The sequence below is a fragment of the Dasypus novemcinctus genome, chromosome 7 (assembly GCF_030445035.2).
Source record: "Dasypus novemcinctus isolate mDasNov1 chromosome 7, mDasNov1.1.hap2, whole genome shotgun sequence".
Lineage (NCBI taxonomy): Eukaryota > Metazoa > Chordata > Mammalia > Cingulata > Dasypodidae > Dasypus > Dasypus novemcinctus.
This window is the reverse complement of record NC_080679.1, coordinates 76,704,350-76,720,042: the sequence shown is the minus strand read 5'-3', so window position 1 is coordinate 76,720,042 and position 15,693 is coordinate 76,704,350.

The window sequence follows — 15,693 nt, the reverse complement described above, 5'->3', positions numbered from 1 at the left end:
AAGGCAATGCTTTCCAACTTTCTTCATATCATGGCACATATACAAAAAAACTAGTATATGGAAAACTATTAGAAGTAATCAGAAGGTTTAGTATGTTTGCCATTGATACGACAATATGCAAAATTAAATTTATACTGCTATAATTTTGTACTTTAGTAGCAAATATTTAGAAAACAATTAAAAGAAAGAGACCAATTACAACAAAAGATTAAGGTACCTTGGAATAAATCTAACAAAAGATGCATAAGACCTTAATGGAGAAAAATCATAAAACTTTAGTAAAATTCATCAAAGGCACATTGGGTTAAAAGGATGAGGATGTTATTGACTAGAGGTAACTTGGCCAGGGGTTCCTGCAGCTCCATCTTCACATTTCACCGACGTGCAAGTCCTTTATGGAGAAAATCATAGAACTTCAGTAAAACATCAGAGAGGATGTCAACAGTATTTCCCTTAAATTATCTACAGATTTAATGACATTCTAATCATGGAACTTGACAAGCTGATCTTAAAATTATATAGAAGAACAAAGGGACAAGAATAGTCAGAAGAGCCTGGAGAAGAATCACATGGAAGCAATTACACTACTACCAGATACTAAGATTTATTGTGAGATTATGAATAATTAAAACCATGGCATCAGTGCAGAGATAGATGACCAGAGCAAAATAGAGTCAAGAAAAGGCCCATGAATAGATGAAGATGAGGGAATTGATGTATGATCACGCTGGCATTACAGATTAGGGGGCGCTAATTAGGGATTAATACCAATTAATTTGAAATAATAGTAACCCAGGATTAATTGACTAGCCATATGGAGAAAAATTTAAATTGACTCCTATAACACACTATATACAAAAAATTAATTCTAGATGGATAAAGGACTTAAATGCAAAAGGCAAAACTTTGAGACATTTAAGAAAAATGTAGAGTATTATCTTTTGAAATTTGAGGTAAGAAAGTTTTTTTTTTTAAGATTTATTTATTTATTTATTTCTCTCCCCTCACCCCCCCCCCATGCCCCAGTTGTCTGTTCTCTGTGTCTGTTTGCTGCGTCGTCTTCTTTGTCCGCTTCTCTTCTGTTGTTGTCAGCAGCACGGGAATCTGTGTTTCTTTTGTTGTGTCATCTTGTGTCAGCTCTCCGTGTGGGTGGTGCCATTCTTAGACAGGCTGCACTTTCTTTCGCACTGGGCGGCTCTCCTTATGGGGTGCACTCCTTGAGCATGGGGCTCCCCTATACAGGGGACACCTCTGCGTGGCAGGGCACTCCTTGCGCGCATCAGCACTGCGCATGGCCAGCTCCACACGGGTCAAGGAGGCCGGGGGTTTGAACCGCGGACCTCCCATATGGTAGATGGATGCCCTATCCACTGGGCCAAGTCCGCTTCCCAGAAAGGTTTTTTTTTAAGATTTATTTTATTGATTTATTTCTCCCCCACATGGTTGTTTGTGCTTGCTGTCTGCACTCTCTTTGTGTACTTGTCTTCTTTTCAAAAGGCACTAAGAACCAAACCCAGGACCTCCCACGTGGGAGGGAGGTGCCCCTTGGCTTGAGCCACCTATGCTTCCCAAGAAAGGTTTTCTTAACATGAAACTTTTCTAAAATAAAAAACTACTGTTCCTCAAAAGCCATTAAGAGAGGGTAAAAACACAAATCATAAATTGAAGGAAGATAAATCACATAATGGACTCAGGGTTAGTATGCTTTCTGAGCTCCCTTGAATCGGTAAGGAAAGACAAAAATCCAGTAGAAAAATGGGAAAATGACATGAACAGTATGTCACAGAAGAACAAACCTAAGTGGTGATTAAACATAATATGATATGTTCAACTTCATTAGGTACTAGAGAAACATAATGAGTTACCAGTTTATACTCAGCAGATTGGCAAAAATTAAAAAGCCTGACAATAGCAAGATTAAAATAGTAACTCACATACTGCTAGATAGTAATCTGAAACTCTCTAGTAAAGTAAAACTTATGCATTATCTCTACCACCCAGCAATTTGCCTTTTGATATGGTTAACAGACTTCTAAGCTGGCCCCCAATGCTCCCCACTTCTTGATGTTCACGCCTGTGTCTAATTCCCTCCCCTTGAGAGAGGGCAGGGCCTAGTGACACATCTCTAAAGAGTAGAATACTGCAAAAGTGATAGGATGCCATTTCCAAGATTAGGTTTAAAAGTCTGGGACTTTTGCTTGCTCATATGTGCTCTTTGTCTCTTGCTTACTCGCAAGAAGTAAGTTGTTGAGCCTATGGAGGATCCATGTAGAAAAGGATTGGGAATAGTCTCTGGACAAAAAACTGTTAGGAACTGAGGTTTTTCAGCCCAATAGCCTGGGAGGAACTGACTCCTGTTAATACTTTCTGACTTTGGAAACAGATCCTGCCCCAACACAGTACTTTGCTGTTTCTTCATTTTCTTTCAATTTCTTCTCTTACTATTTTCATGCTTCTACCTTCTTTAGGTTTATTCCATTGTTCTTTTCCTAACTTTTCAAATTGGATGCTTATTTCATTTTTTTAGGCTTTCTTATTTTTAATGTTTTTAAGCTATAAATTTTCCTCTAATACTGCTACCACTTTTCCTTAAATAATTATCAAGATAAATTTTTGTTGAGTATTTACCATTACTAGGTGATAGGCAAAATGTTTTCTATGTATTGCCTCATTGATCTTCAGAAGACCCTGTGAGTGGATGCCCTCATTTTATCAATGAGGAAATGGAAGGAAAGGAAAATTAAGTAATTCCCCCAGGATCTCAAGGATAGATAGCGTGTGGGAGAGCTGGGATTCCAATCCAGGTCTGCCTGAGTTCATAATACGTTGCTGTAACCACAGTAATGTATTTTATGAAATAATGTGGTATTTGGGATTGAAAAGAAAAGAAAATGGCATCGACTATAGTTTTCGAGTAAAAGCTACCTCAGATTTGAACGAAGGGAGAGAAAAGGATGCAGGTTATTAAGGGCTTAATAACAATCCAACCTAAACTTGGAGAACATGGTGCAAGCTGAGAAACTCTGGCAAAGACCAGGTGTGCACAATGACAGCCTGGCAGAATCGGCACTGGCAGAATCGGGTCCTTCCCTACCTAATTTAAAGCATTAATGTGTGCTTTCCTGGCAATATTAATTGACGGAAATGTACATTTTTCATCCAAATGGAGATATTTGTAATGCACAGACACATCACTGACAAACATTATTTGATCCCAAAATCTTCACTAATCCCAGACCTTGGCGTCCAGCCAACCAGCTCTTTGCTTTTATTATTTGCGACAGAATCCAGGATTCAGGGTGAATAAAAGAGCCGAACAGGAATATAACTCCCAGTAATATTGTCTCCGTGCCTTGCGCACTTATCCTTTTTGTCTCTCCCCAGGGGAAGAGCAGTTATTCTTACTTATGCTAAATCCAGTTGTTCCCCACAGCAATCATGTAAATCTTGGCACCAAGCATAGGCAGAATAAAAAATCAAGGCAGTGGGAGGCGTTTACAGGAGAGCAACAGGCGGCCCCAAAGCCCCAAACGGTTCCATCCATTTTTCTCCTAAATATAAAGGGCTCTATTCATCAAAAACTTTTATATATTCTTGTGATTTTTCTTACAAAAAAACCAACATGATATGCGGGCAAAGAATAACAACTCCTGGTTCACAAGCCCCGCCATTCTTTCATTCCCAGAGTAAGCAAATAATCCAGGAAGAGGATGAGCGGGAGAGGTTTGGCCTGTACAGTAGTCACCAGACAAAGAATGTCTTCTGACCTCAAATTAGACATCTGGGTTTCTCAGTTGGAGGGAAACTGTCTCCTTTCTGCATGCCCATTTAGCAAAAGGATTTACCCAAAGCCTAAGTATGAGAGACTTTGTAACTTTGTATTCATGTGATTTATAAATATTACAGATTTCTCATCATTTCTTCCTAGCAAAGGAGAGTTGAATACTTAGAAGTTACCAAAAATAAAGGTTATTTAGGCCTTATTTTTCTAGTTTTTCCCCTATTTCTTCCCAATCTTAAAAACAATTAGTTCTCTATGTTTGCCTTTGGGTGGTTAATCTAAATTATTTTATGCCTGAGAGGGTTTCCTCTACTTATTAGCACAATATGAGCTAGAATTTTTTAAGGGTCAAAAAAAATCACAACCTCACCCCACTAAAAAATCAGCTCATTTGCATTTTTCCAGGCTCCCTTTCTGTCCAGAATTTCCATGCAATCATTTTTAAAAGTTGTAGTCCTAGAATAGCCTGGGCTTCCAAAAGTCCCAACATTTTACCATGTCCTATCTTTCTTCTGTTTTTCTCTTCATTAGTATCTTCTTCAAGGATTGGGGGAAAAGGAAAAAAGTCAAACCAGTCCTTTAATTATTTTACTAGATCTGTAATTGTCTGTGCCCATAAAATTATTGTGCTGGATAGAGGTCAAAATACTGGTAAAAATGAGGTGGGTAAGTCATCGATGGATTTCATGTAATCTTACATGTAAAATTAAACGATTGTGCTCTGTAGAAACCTCTAGTAATGGAGTTAATTCAGGAACTGGTTGTGCTGTGGACGGGATCATGTTTCCTCTGGGTGGAGTGATGTCATGCATCTTTCACACTGTAACTCAGGAAATCTATGCGATTAATCATCCTGGAGCCCAAATACCAGCATTATAAAGGGGCTTTCTGCACTGTGTTGCACAGGTTGCAAGAAATATCAGTTGAGATTTTTCTTGTCAAGTTTTCTTGTAACTATTAGTCTTCCTCTTCCATTCGGACAGCTGGTAATTCCCACGCTCACTGTCTTTAGGAAGAGAGTTTATCAAGCCGAGAACAAAGAAATCACTGTTCAGCTTTGAGTTCCAAGTTAGACTCTTAAAACTCTTAAGAGCAGAAACAAAAATATTCATGGGAGTAAGTTTTTTAATGCAAGAGCCAGACTGGTTGAGAGAGGCAAGTCTGACTGTCTTCCCTTTAAGGGCTCAGGACCTGGGCATGATGCAACATGTGCTGCCCCAGGAGGGGAGTTTTGCAGGTTTTGACAAAATATATAATAGCCTGCATCCGTCATTGCAATGTCATGCAGGACAATTCCAATGTCCCCCAATGCCACATGTTACACCTATTCTTCCTTCTCCCTCCCCTCAGAACTCTGGTGGCCACTGCCTTTATATCAATGTTACAAGTTCTTACATTACTAGAATAATAATAAGTCTACTTTACTCCATAGTTGCATTTCCCCCTTATGTTTGTTAATTCCTCAGTCTTGAGGATTTGGGGGTAATGGTACCCAGTCTGCTTCCTATTGAGAGGGGGCTTAGATCCCATGGGGCAGATGGGTGGAACTGTCTTGCTTGTAGTTGTAGATACTCTTTGTTTTTCGGGGGATGGGCATTGTCCATCATCATCCTTTTGTTAGTTGTCCTGGGCAAATCTGATGAACTGGAGAGTAGGTGTTGGCTGAAACTCTGCTGAGCTTCAGGGCTCACCTGGCATATGAACAGACCAAAGATTTAAGTCTCTGGGACATATATTTAATTGGTATAGTGCTAATTATAGGTTCAAATAAAAGGGGCATAAAAACCATGTGTTAGAAAATTATAAATGAGTCTAACTCTGACACATCTTCCAGACTGTAGCTCTGAGTCTGCTCAATTTGCTTAGGTCATATCAATGAGATCATGTAATATTTGTCCTTTAGTGACTGGCTTGCTTCACTCAACATAGAGTCTGCAAGATTCATCCAGGTTGTCCCATGTGTCAATACTTCATTGCTTCTTACAGCTGAGTAATATTCCACTGTGTGTTTGTGTATACCACAATTTGCTTAAACATTCATCTGTTGACGTACACTTGGGTTGCTTCCAACTTTTGGCGATAGTGAATAATGCCACTATGAATATTGATGTATATATATCTGTATATGTCCCTGCTCTCAATTCTTCTGGGTATATGCCCAGCAGTGGGATTGCTGGATCACATGGCAGTTCTGTAGTGAGCTTCATGAGGAACTGCCAAACCATCCTCCACAGTGGCTGCACCATTCTTCATTCCCACCAGCAGTGGATGAGGGTTCCCTTTCCTCCACATCCTCTCCAACACTGTAATTCTTTCTGTTTTTTTAATAGCTACCAGTCTAATAGGTGTAAGATAATATCTCATTGTAGTTTTGATTTGCATTTCCCTAATTGCTCAAGAAGTTGAGCATCTTTTCATGTGCCTTTTATCCATTTGTATCTCCTCCTTGGAAAATTGTCTATCAAATCTCTTGCCCATTTTTAAAATGGGTTTCTTCTTTTTCTTTTCAAGATGTAGAATTTCTTTATATATGCTGGCTATTAGGCCCTTATTGGATAAATATTTCCCAAATATTTTCTCCTATTGAGTAGGCTGCTTTTTTACTTTCTTGATAAACTCCTTTGAAGCACAAAAGTTTTTAATTTTGAGGAGGTTCCACTTATCTATTTTTTCTTCCATTGCTCATGTTTTGGGTATAAAGTTTAAGAAACCATTTCCTATTACAAGATCTCTTAGATGCTTCCCTACATTATCTTCTAGGAGCTTTATTGTCTTGGCTCTTATATTTAGGTCTTTGACGCATCTTGTGTTAATTTTTGTATAGGGTATGAGATGGTGATCCTTTCTTGTTCTTTTGGATATGGATATCCAGTTCAACCAGCACCATTCATTGAAGAGACTATTGTGTCCAGTTGAGTGGGCTTGGTGGCCTTGTTGAATATCAGTTGGCCAGATATACAAGGATCTATCTCAAAACCCTCAATTCAGTTCCATTGGTCATTATGTCTTTGTGCCAATGCCATGCAGTTTTGACCACTGTAGCTTTGTAGTAGGCTTTAAAGTCAGGTAGCATCATTCCTTCAATTTTGTTTTTCCTTTTCAATATGTTTTTTGGGGAAGTGGATGTGGCTTAAGCAATTGGGCTCCCATCTACTACATGGGAGGTCCAGGGTTCAATATCCAGGGCCTCCTGGTGAACTCAAGCTGACCCCACAGGAGTGCTGCCCCATGGAGGAGTGCTGGCCCACACAGAGCACTGGCCCATGTGGAGAGAGCTGGTGCAGCAAGACAATGCAACAAAAAGAGACATGAGCAATGCTTCAAAATGTACTCATCAAATGCAATGAATGTACCATAGTAATGAAAGAAGTTGTCGATGTGGGAGCAGTGGGGAGTGTGGGGAGTGGGGTATATGGGAACTTCTTATATTTTTTAATGTAGCATTTTGTGTGATCTATGTATCTTTAAAAAAATAATTTTTAATTATCTTTTTATAAAAAGATACATAGATCACACAAAATGTCACAAAAGTAAAAAGACACATAGGAGAGACAATAAGAGACACAGCAGATCAGGGAACTGAGGTGGTGCAAGAGAAGGCATGTCTCTCTCCCACTCCAGAAGGTCCCAGGATCAGTTCCCAGAGCTGCCCAATGAGAATACAAGCAGACACAAAAGAACACAGCAAATGGACACAGACAGCAGGGTGGTGGGGGAGCGGGTTCTTTAAAAATACATATGTTTTTGGCTTTTTGGGGCCCCTTGCTCTTCCAAATAAATTTCATAATTGGCCTTTCCAGTTCTGTAAAAAATACTGTTGTAATTTTTATTGGGATTGCATTCAGCCTGTAAATCAATGGGTAGGATATATATCTTAATGATGTTTAGTTTTCCAGTCTATAAGCATGAAATATTCTTCCATTTATTTAAGTATTCTTTGATTTCCTTTAACAATATTGTGTAGTTTTCTGGGTAAAATCCTTTACATCTTTAACTAAGTTTATTCCTAGATATTTGAATCATTTAGTTGTTATTGTAAAAATAAAAATTTTTTAAAAATTCAAAGGTGTTAACGTTTATTTGATTAAATCAAAATTAGGGCAGGGTTGAGTCCCCACCCCCTTGGTGGACTAGATAAATGGACATTGAATCAAGGAAATAGAAGGAGATAGATGAGAAAAGAGGAAGGGAGCTCCATAGACTTGGAGGAGGATCCTGCAGTCCCAAGAAAAAAGATGAGCCATTCCTCTGATAGTTACAGCTGATTTTGTAAAGAGAACAGAGCATTTGAGCTGGGATAGAAATGAGCCCTCCAGCCTACAGCTGAGATCAGAAGGAACTGGGACCACTGAGTCTTAAGAGGAAAGAGGAAGGCTGAACCCTCACAGACATCACCCGCCATTTTGTTTCAACACGTGGCAACAAACTTTGATGAGGAAGTAACATTGAGTTGGATTCTTTAGGGTCTCTAACTGTAAGCTTCTACCCCAAATAAATACCCTTTATAAAATCCTACAGATTTCTGGTACTTTGCATCAGCATCCCTTTGGCTGGCTAATACATATTTCCTCCCTCATTTTTTATTTTATGTATTTGAATCTCCTCTTTTTTTCTTTCTTAGTCTAGATAAGGGTTTGTTGATTTTATTAAGCTTCTCAAAGAACCAACTTTTGGTTTGTTAATTTTTTCTAGTTTTTTTAACCATCAATTTTATTTAGTTCTGCTCTTTGTTATTTCCTTCTTTCTGCTTGCTTTGGGATTAATTTATTGTACTTTTTCCAGGTGTGAAGTTAGGTTTTGATTTTAACTCTTTCTTCTTTTTTTTTTTTTTTTTATAGATTTATTTATTTATTTAATTCCCCCCCCCTCCCCTGGTTGTCTGTTCTTGGTGTCTATTTGCTGCATCTTGTTTCTTTGTCCGCTTCTGTTGTCGTCAGCGGCACGGGAAGTGTGGGCGGCGCCATTCCTGGGCAGGCTGCTCTTTCTTTTCACGCTGGGCGGCTTTCCTCACCGGCGCACTTCTTGCGCGTGGGGCTCCCCCACGCGGGGGACACCCTTGTGTGGCACGGCACTCCTTGCGCGCATCAGCACTGCGCATGGCCAGCTGCACACGGGTCAAGGAGGCCCGGGGTTTGAACCGCGGACCTCCCATATGGTAGACGGACGCCCTAACCACTGGGCCAAAGTCCGTTTCCCTCTTTCTTCTTTTTTAATATAGTCATTTATGGTTATAAATTTCTCCCTCAGTACTGCTTTTACTGCATCCTATCCTTCTGATATGTTGTGTTCTCATTTTCATTCATTACAAAGTAGTTGACCTCCTGAAAGCCTCCATGTTGCTCAAATTTTGCCTCTCTCCAAGCCAAACTCAGCATATAAATGCATTACCTTCCCCCCAGCATGGACATGATTCCCGGGAATGAGTATCTGTGGCACTGAGGGATTACTATCAAGCACTGTCTGTTGATGGACCTGGAAAAAGACTTTGAATAAAAGGGGGGGGAGGGGGGAAGGAGTAAAGACTAATGAGTTTATATGGCTAAGAAACTTCAAAGTAAGTCAGGAGATCATCAGAGAGGTAGTGTTTATGCACATCTCAGCAGGATCTCATAGACAGGCAAAGTAGTTACTACCCCAAATAGTGGGGCTCCTGAGGCTCTGAAGACACCCAGGTCCTATGGTCATGGCGGATAGCTCCAGAGTTTGATGCCTTGCTAGTGTGCCTACTTTGCTAGTGTGCCCATGTGTGACAGAATTGGACTCAGATATGACTTCTCTACATATGCCTCTTCTGTCCTTCTATTGAACCTATAGATGGTGCTGGAGTTGGTAGGTATACATCTAAGAGACTTGAATCTTTTGGCTGTTCATATGCCAGCTGGGTCCTGAGCCTCAGCAGAGTTGCAACATCTATTCTCCAGTTCATTGGACTCACCCAGGACAACTAACATGAAGGTGAGGATGGACAACCACCACACCCAGGAACCAAGAGAATCAACAACTGCAAGCAAGAAAATTCCATCTATCAGCCATATGGGATCAAGGCCTCCTCTCAATTAAAGGTGGAGTGGGCATCGCCATCCCAGAATCTCAGGATTTGGGGATAAAATATGGACTAGAATGGACTTACTGGTATACTATTATAGACTTATTTTAATTCTAGCAATGGGAGAAATTATATCATTGATGTGGAGACAGTGGCCACTGGAGGTACTGAAGTCAGGGAGAGGGAAAAAGAGGTGTGATATGGGGCATTTTCAGGACTTGGAATTGTCCTGAATGACATTGCAATGACAGATACAGGCCTTTATATATTCTGCCATCACCTACAGGATTGAGTGGGAGAGAGTGTAAACTACAATGTGAGCTATAATCCATGCTGTGTGGCGATGCTCCAAAATGTGTTCATCAATTGCAAAGAATATACCATACTAATGAAAGAAGTTGTTAATGTGGGGAAAAGTGGGAGGTGTAGGGAGTGGGGCATATGGGAATCCCTTATATTTTTTTATGTAACATTTTATGTAATCTAAGTATCTTTTAAAAATGAATAAAAATATATATATTTTTAAAAAGTAGTTGAAAATTTCTTTTGTAATTTCCTCCTTGACCCATTGATTGTCCAAGAATGTGTTGTTTAACTTCCATATCTTTGTGCCTGTTCTTGTTCTCTGCCCCTTATTAATTTCCAGCTTCATTATATTGTGGCCAGGAAATTACTTTGTATAAACTCAGTCTTTCTGGATTCACTGAGGCTCATTCTGTGAACTATCATGTGGTTTATCCTGGGGAATGATCCGTGTGTGCTTAAGAAGAATATATATTCTGCTGTATTTGTGTGTAATGTTCTGTATATGTCTATTAGGTTTAGATCCTCTAATGTATTATTCAAGGTCTCTTTCTTTATTGGCTCTCTGTTGAGATGCTCTGTCTAATAATGATAATAGTGTATTAAAGTCCCCCACTATAATTGTAGAGGCATCCATTTCTCCACTTCGTTTTTCCAATGTTTGCCTCATGTATTTTGGGGTACCCTGGTTAGGTGCATAAATGTTCATGATTGTTCTTTCTTCTTCATAGATTTCCCTTTTTATTAATAAAGAGTGTCCTTCTTTCTCTCTTACAATTATTTTGCATTTAAAATCTATTTTGTCCAATATTAGTATAACTACTCCTGCCCTTTTTGGTTATTGTTTGCATGTAAAACGTTTTCCAACCATTCACTTGTAACCTCCTTGCAGCCCTGGGTGAGTTTCTTGTAGATGCCATGTAGATGGGTCATATTTCTTTATCCATTCTGCCAATTTGTGTCTTTTGGTTGGAGAGTTTAATCCATTAAAATTCAATGTTATTACTGTCCAGGCGGTACTTATATTAGTCATTTTCTCTTTAGGTTTATATATGTCATATTTTGTTTTTATTTCTCTTTTTATCTTTTTAGTTATTTTTACAAAAACTTTTCCTTTCTATACTCTACTCCAACCCTCTCTCCTGCTTTTTTTTCCTTTTGACCTGCAGAATTTCCTTTAGTATTTCTTGAAAGGCAGGTCTCTTGTTGACAAACTCTCTTAATTTCTGTTTATCTATGAATATTTTGCACTCTCCTTCATTTTTAAAAAAGATTTATTTATTTATTTATTTATTTACTTCTCTCCCCTTCCCCCCGCCCTCACCCCAGTTGTCTGTTCTCTGTGTCCATTCACTGTGCATTCCTCCTTGCCCGCTTCTGTTGTTGTCAGCGGCATGGGAATCTCTTTCTTTTTTGTTGTTGCTGTTGCATCATCTTGTTGTGTCAGCTCTCCATGTGTGCAGCACCATTCCTGGGCAGGCTGAACTCTCTTTCGCACTGGGCAGCTCTCCTTACGGGGCTCACTCCTTGCGTGTGGGGCTCCCCTATGCGGGAACACCCCTGCATGGCACAGCACTCCCTAAGAGCATCAGCACTGCGCATGGGCCAGCTCCACACGGGTCAAGGAGGCCCAGGGTTTGAACCGCGGACCTTCCATGTGGTAGACAGATGCCCTAACCACTGGGTCAAGTCCACTTCCCTCTCTCCTTCATTTTTGAATGCCAGTTTTGCTGAATACAGAATTCTTGACTGGCAGTTTTTTTTCTTTCAGCACCTTAATTATGTCATATCACACTGCCTTCTTGCCGCCATGAGAAATCAGCACTTAATCTTACCGAACTTCCCTTATACATATGAATCTCTTTTCTTTTGCTGCTTTCAGAATTCTTTGTCTTGAGCATTTGACAATCTGCTAAGTATGTGTCTCAAGGTAGGCCTGTTAGGACTTATTCTGTTTGGAGTATGCTGTGCTTCCTGGACATGTATATCTATGTCCCTCATAAGAGTTAGGAAATTTTCAGCCATTATTTCCTCCAACATTCCTTCTGCCCCCTTTCCCTTCTCTTCTGCCTCTGGGATGCTTATAATGCATGTTTGTGCATTTTGGGTTGTCATTTAATTCCCTGAGTCCTTGCTGAATTTTTTCTTTTTATCTATCTGTTCTGCTATCTGTGTGATTTCAGATATACTATCTTGGATGTCCCTAATTCTTTCCTCTGCCTTGTCAAATCTGCTGTTATGTGCTTCCAGTGTTTTTTTAATCTTGCACTGTGCCATTCATCACCATCAGATCTTTTATCTTTTTATGTATATTTATTAATTCTTCAGTGTGTTCCCCCTGTTTCTTCTTTATATCCTTTATCTCTTCTTTCACTTCATTAAGTTGATTCATGATATTTTTTTGGATATCCTTGATTAGTTGTTCCATATTCTGCATCTCCTACTGTTTTTTAGTTTGTTCATTAGATTGGGCTATGACTTCCTCTTTCTTAGTATGGCTTATAATTTTTTTGCTGGTGTCTAGGCATCATCTTATCTTGATGAGGTTATTCATATATTTAGCTTCTCTTTCTACTCTAAGGCTTTATTTTGTTTTCTTTTGTGTTAAGGTTTGTATTGGTCAGGGTTCTCTAGGGAAATGAATCTGTCAATAGTAAGAGATTTTGTAAGAGTCTCTCATGTGACTGTGGGGATGCACAAGTCCAGGTTCTGCAGGCAGGCTGCAAACTAGGAGCTCCAATGAAAGTCCAGTGAAGGTCCTTAATGAGTTTCTTCGGAGATGTTGGCTGTCCAAACACAAGCTGGGAAGTTTTCCCTGAATGCTGGAATCTCTTCCCCTTTTAAGGCATTGAACTGATTGGATAAAGCATCACTCATTGCTGATGGCAATCTCCCTGATTGATGTAAATATAATCAGCTATCTATGCAATAAAGTCACTGGTGATGAAAGTCCATAAGTGTCCTTGTATTACAACTAGCCCAGTGCTTTCTTGACCAAACAACTAGGCACAATTATCTGGCTGAGTTGGCCTGTTAGCCTAACCATTACAAGTCTCCTCTTTGACACTTGGTTCCACTTATTCTATATACTTGTAGTTGACAATGATCCCTTGAAAATAATTAAGACAATAGAAATGGAAAGAAAGAAGAGAAAAAGAATAATAGTAATAATAATTTTTAAAAGATAGAAAAGGAACCATAAAAGAGTCAGAAAAAAAATAATACATGAAAAATCATAAAAAATACAAAGGAATAAGAACAAAAAAAGGTCTAATTAAAAAAATGAAACAAGGAAAAATAGACTAAAATAAAAGATTAGAAAGATGAGAAGAAAAAGAAGTCTAAACAAGAGAAGGTAGAATGAAAGAAAAGTGACAGAAAAGGGAAAAGTGAATGGAATAAAGAAACCAAGGAGAAAAAAGAAGGAAAAGAAAAAAAGGCTACAAAGAAAGAGAGAGGGGAAAAAAACAATCCAGGAAAAGCAGGCTTCTCCCTTAGGTGCCCGCTGACTGTCTCAGGCTGCCAGTGCTCATCAATCAATCTCCCTGCTGCCCTCTACACTTTATTTAGAGAATAAAATAAAGACTTTAAAAAGTATAAAAAGTAATTTGAAAAAATATAGCAAATCTGAAAATGTAAAACAAAAAATCTCAGTCTGTAAGTTCCCTGTCACAAGACGCCGTGTTGCTGCCTCCCTTCACCCCTCCTCCTAGCCTTTGTTATCTCCCTTTTCCAGCCGTTGCTATCCTTCCCGCCAGTCCCGTCCACTTAGCCAACTCATAATCTGCCCCCTTTCTTAATCACCGCCTACTTCATAGCTGCCTGCACAGTTCTGCCTATCCACTACTGCCCCGTAGTTTACCCGCCCCAATTCCTACCCCTCCCTTGACCCGACCTTATATAATCAAGTGTATTTCCGCAATAAATTGGACTAGCTCATTCTCACAGGCTGTCTCCGTGGTTTTTACCGCGCGTCCCCCACGCCTGGAGAACCTAGGCCTACGCGTTGGCCTAGGGGCTCACCGCCGAGCCGTGGAAGCCCGCCCGGTCCTCGTAGGTTGCTAACTTAGAGTAGCAGCCCACAGCAGGGGTTGCTAACTTGGAATAGCAACACTCAGCAACGCCGGCTGATATATAGGCTTCTGAAAGCTTATCTGGCTCTCCCTGCCTTCTCCCTGACTTGGAAGTTTGCTGTCTCTCCTGGCTTCCTTCTCTCCCAGGCTGATTGGCTCCTGCCCACCTACCCCCTCGCTGACCTATTCCTCTCTCTCCCACCGGAGGTGGGTATGACAGCCTGCCTGACCAGATCCCCTCTCTTCTCTCCCTGGGGCTGCTTCAGCCCTGGCTAAGGTCTTATTTTTCCATCTGTTCCATCCACCCAATCTCCCCTCACCCTTACACCTCTCTCTCTCTCTCAGTTTTCTGGGTGCCAGTGCCACAGTTATTTGCCCTTCACCTCGCCATAGGCAGGTCTTCAACCTCCACTTGCTGGGCTACTTACAGCCCAGATTCAAAGAGGGCTCAGCTGGCCAAACGCATTGAAGAGAAACCACCCTCTGCCCTCTGCCAGAACCCTCCTCCTCCCAGGGAGGAGGACAATCTTTCCCATCTCAGTTGGCTGCAGTGAGCCAGGAGTTTACCAAGGCAATTCACCTGAGGGTGGGGAATATGTGCCATTCCCAGCCCCTGGGGCAAGTAACTCATGGCTTTTGTTTGGACTCTTTGTCTCTCAGTCTCTCTCCTTCCTAGATGATGCGCAGCACTCTCCTCTGCAGATCCCCAAGCAGCTCCCTCAGATAGCTTTTTGCCCCCACTTAAGTGACAGTTGAGTCCTGCCTTCCTATTCCAACGCCATCTTCTCAGAAGTCTCCTGTTTACTTAATTGTCTTCTTATTTATAAGTTTTCTTTTCCTCTTTTTTATACCTTGTAATTTATTTGCAGAATAAACAGGGTCATTTGTCCTGTAGGGTTTCACACATCCTGGATTTGGCTGATTGCATTCTTGAACTGTGTTAATCATGTTCTTCAGGTGGCGGACTTGGCCCAGTGGTTAGGGCGTCCGTCTACCACATGGGAGGTCCGTGGTTCAAACCCCGGGCCTCCTTGACCCGTGTGCAGCTGGCCCATGCGCAGTGCTGATGTGCGCAAGGAGTGCCCTGCCACGCAGGGGTGTCCCCGCGTAGGGGAGCCCCACGGACAAGGAGTGTGCCCATAAGGAGAGCCGCCCAGCGTGAAAGAAAGTACAGCCTGCCCAGGAATGGCGCCACACACATGGAGAGCTGATGCAGCAAGATGACGCAACAAAAAGAGGCACAGATTCCCGGTGCTGTCGAGAATGCAAGCAGACACAGAAGAGCACATAGCAAATGGACACAGAAAGCAGACAATGGCGGTGGGGGGGGGGGGAGGTAGGGGAGAGAAATAAATAATAAAATATGTCTTTAAAAAATAAAAAAAATAAAAAAATTCATTGGTTTTAGTTGTTTCATGTGTCTCAATCCTTTCCAGTTATATTGATGTTTGAATTGTGCCATCTTTTGCCTATTGAAACGTCTTCAAATT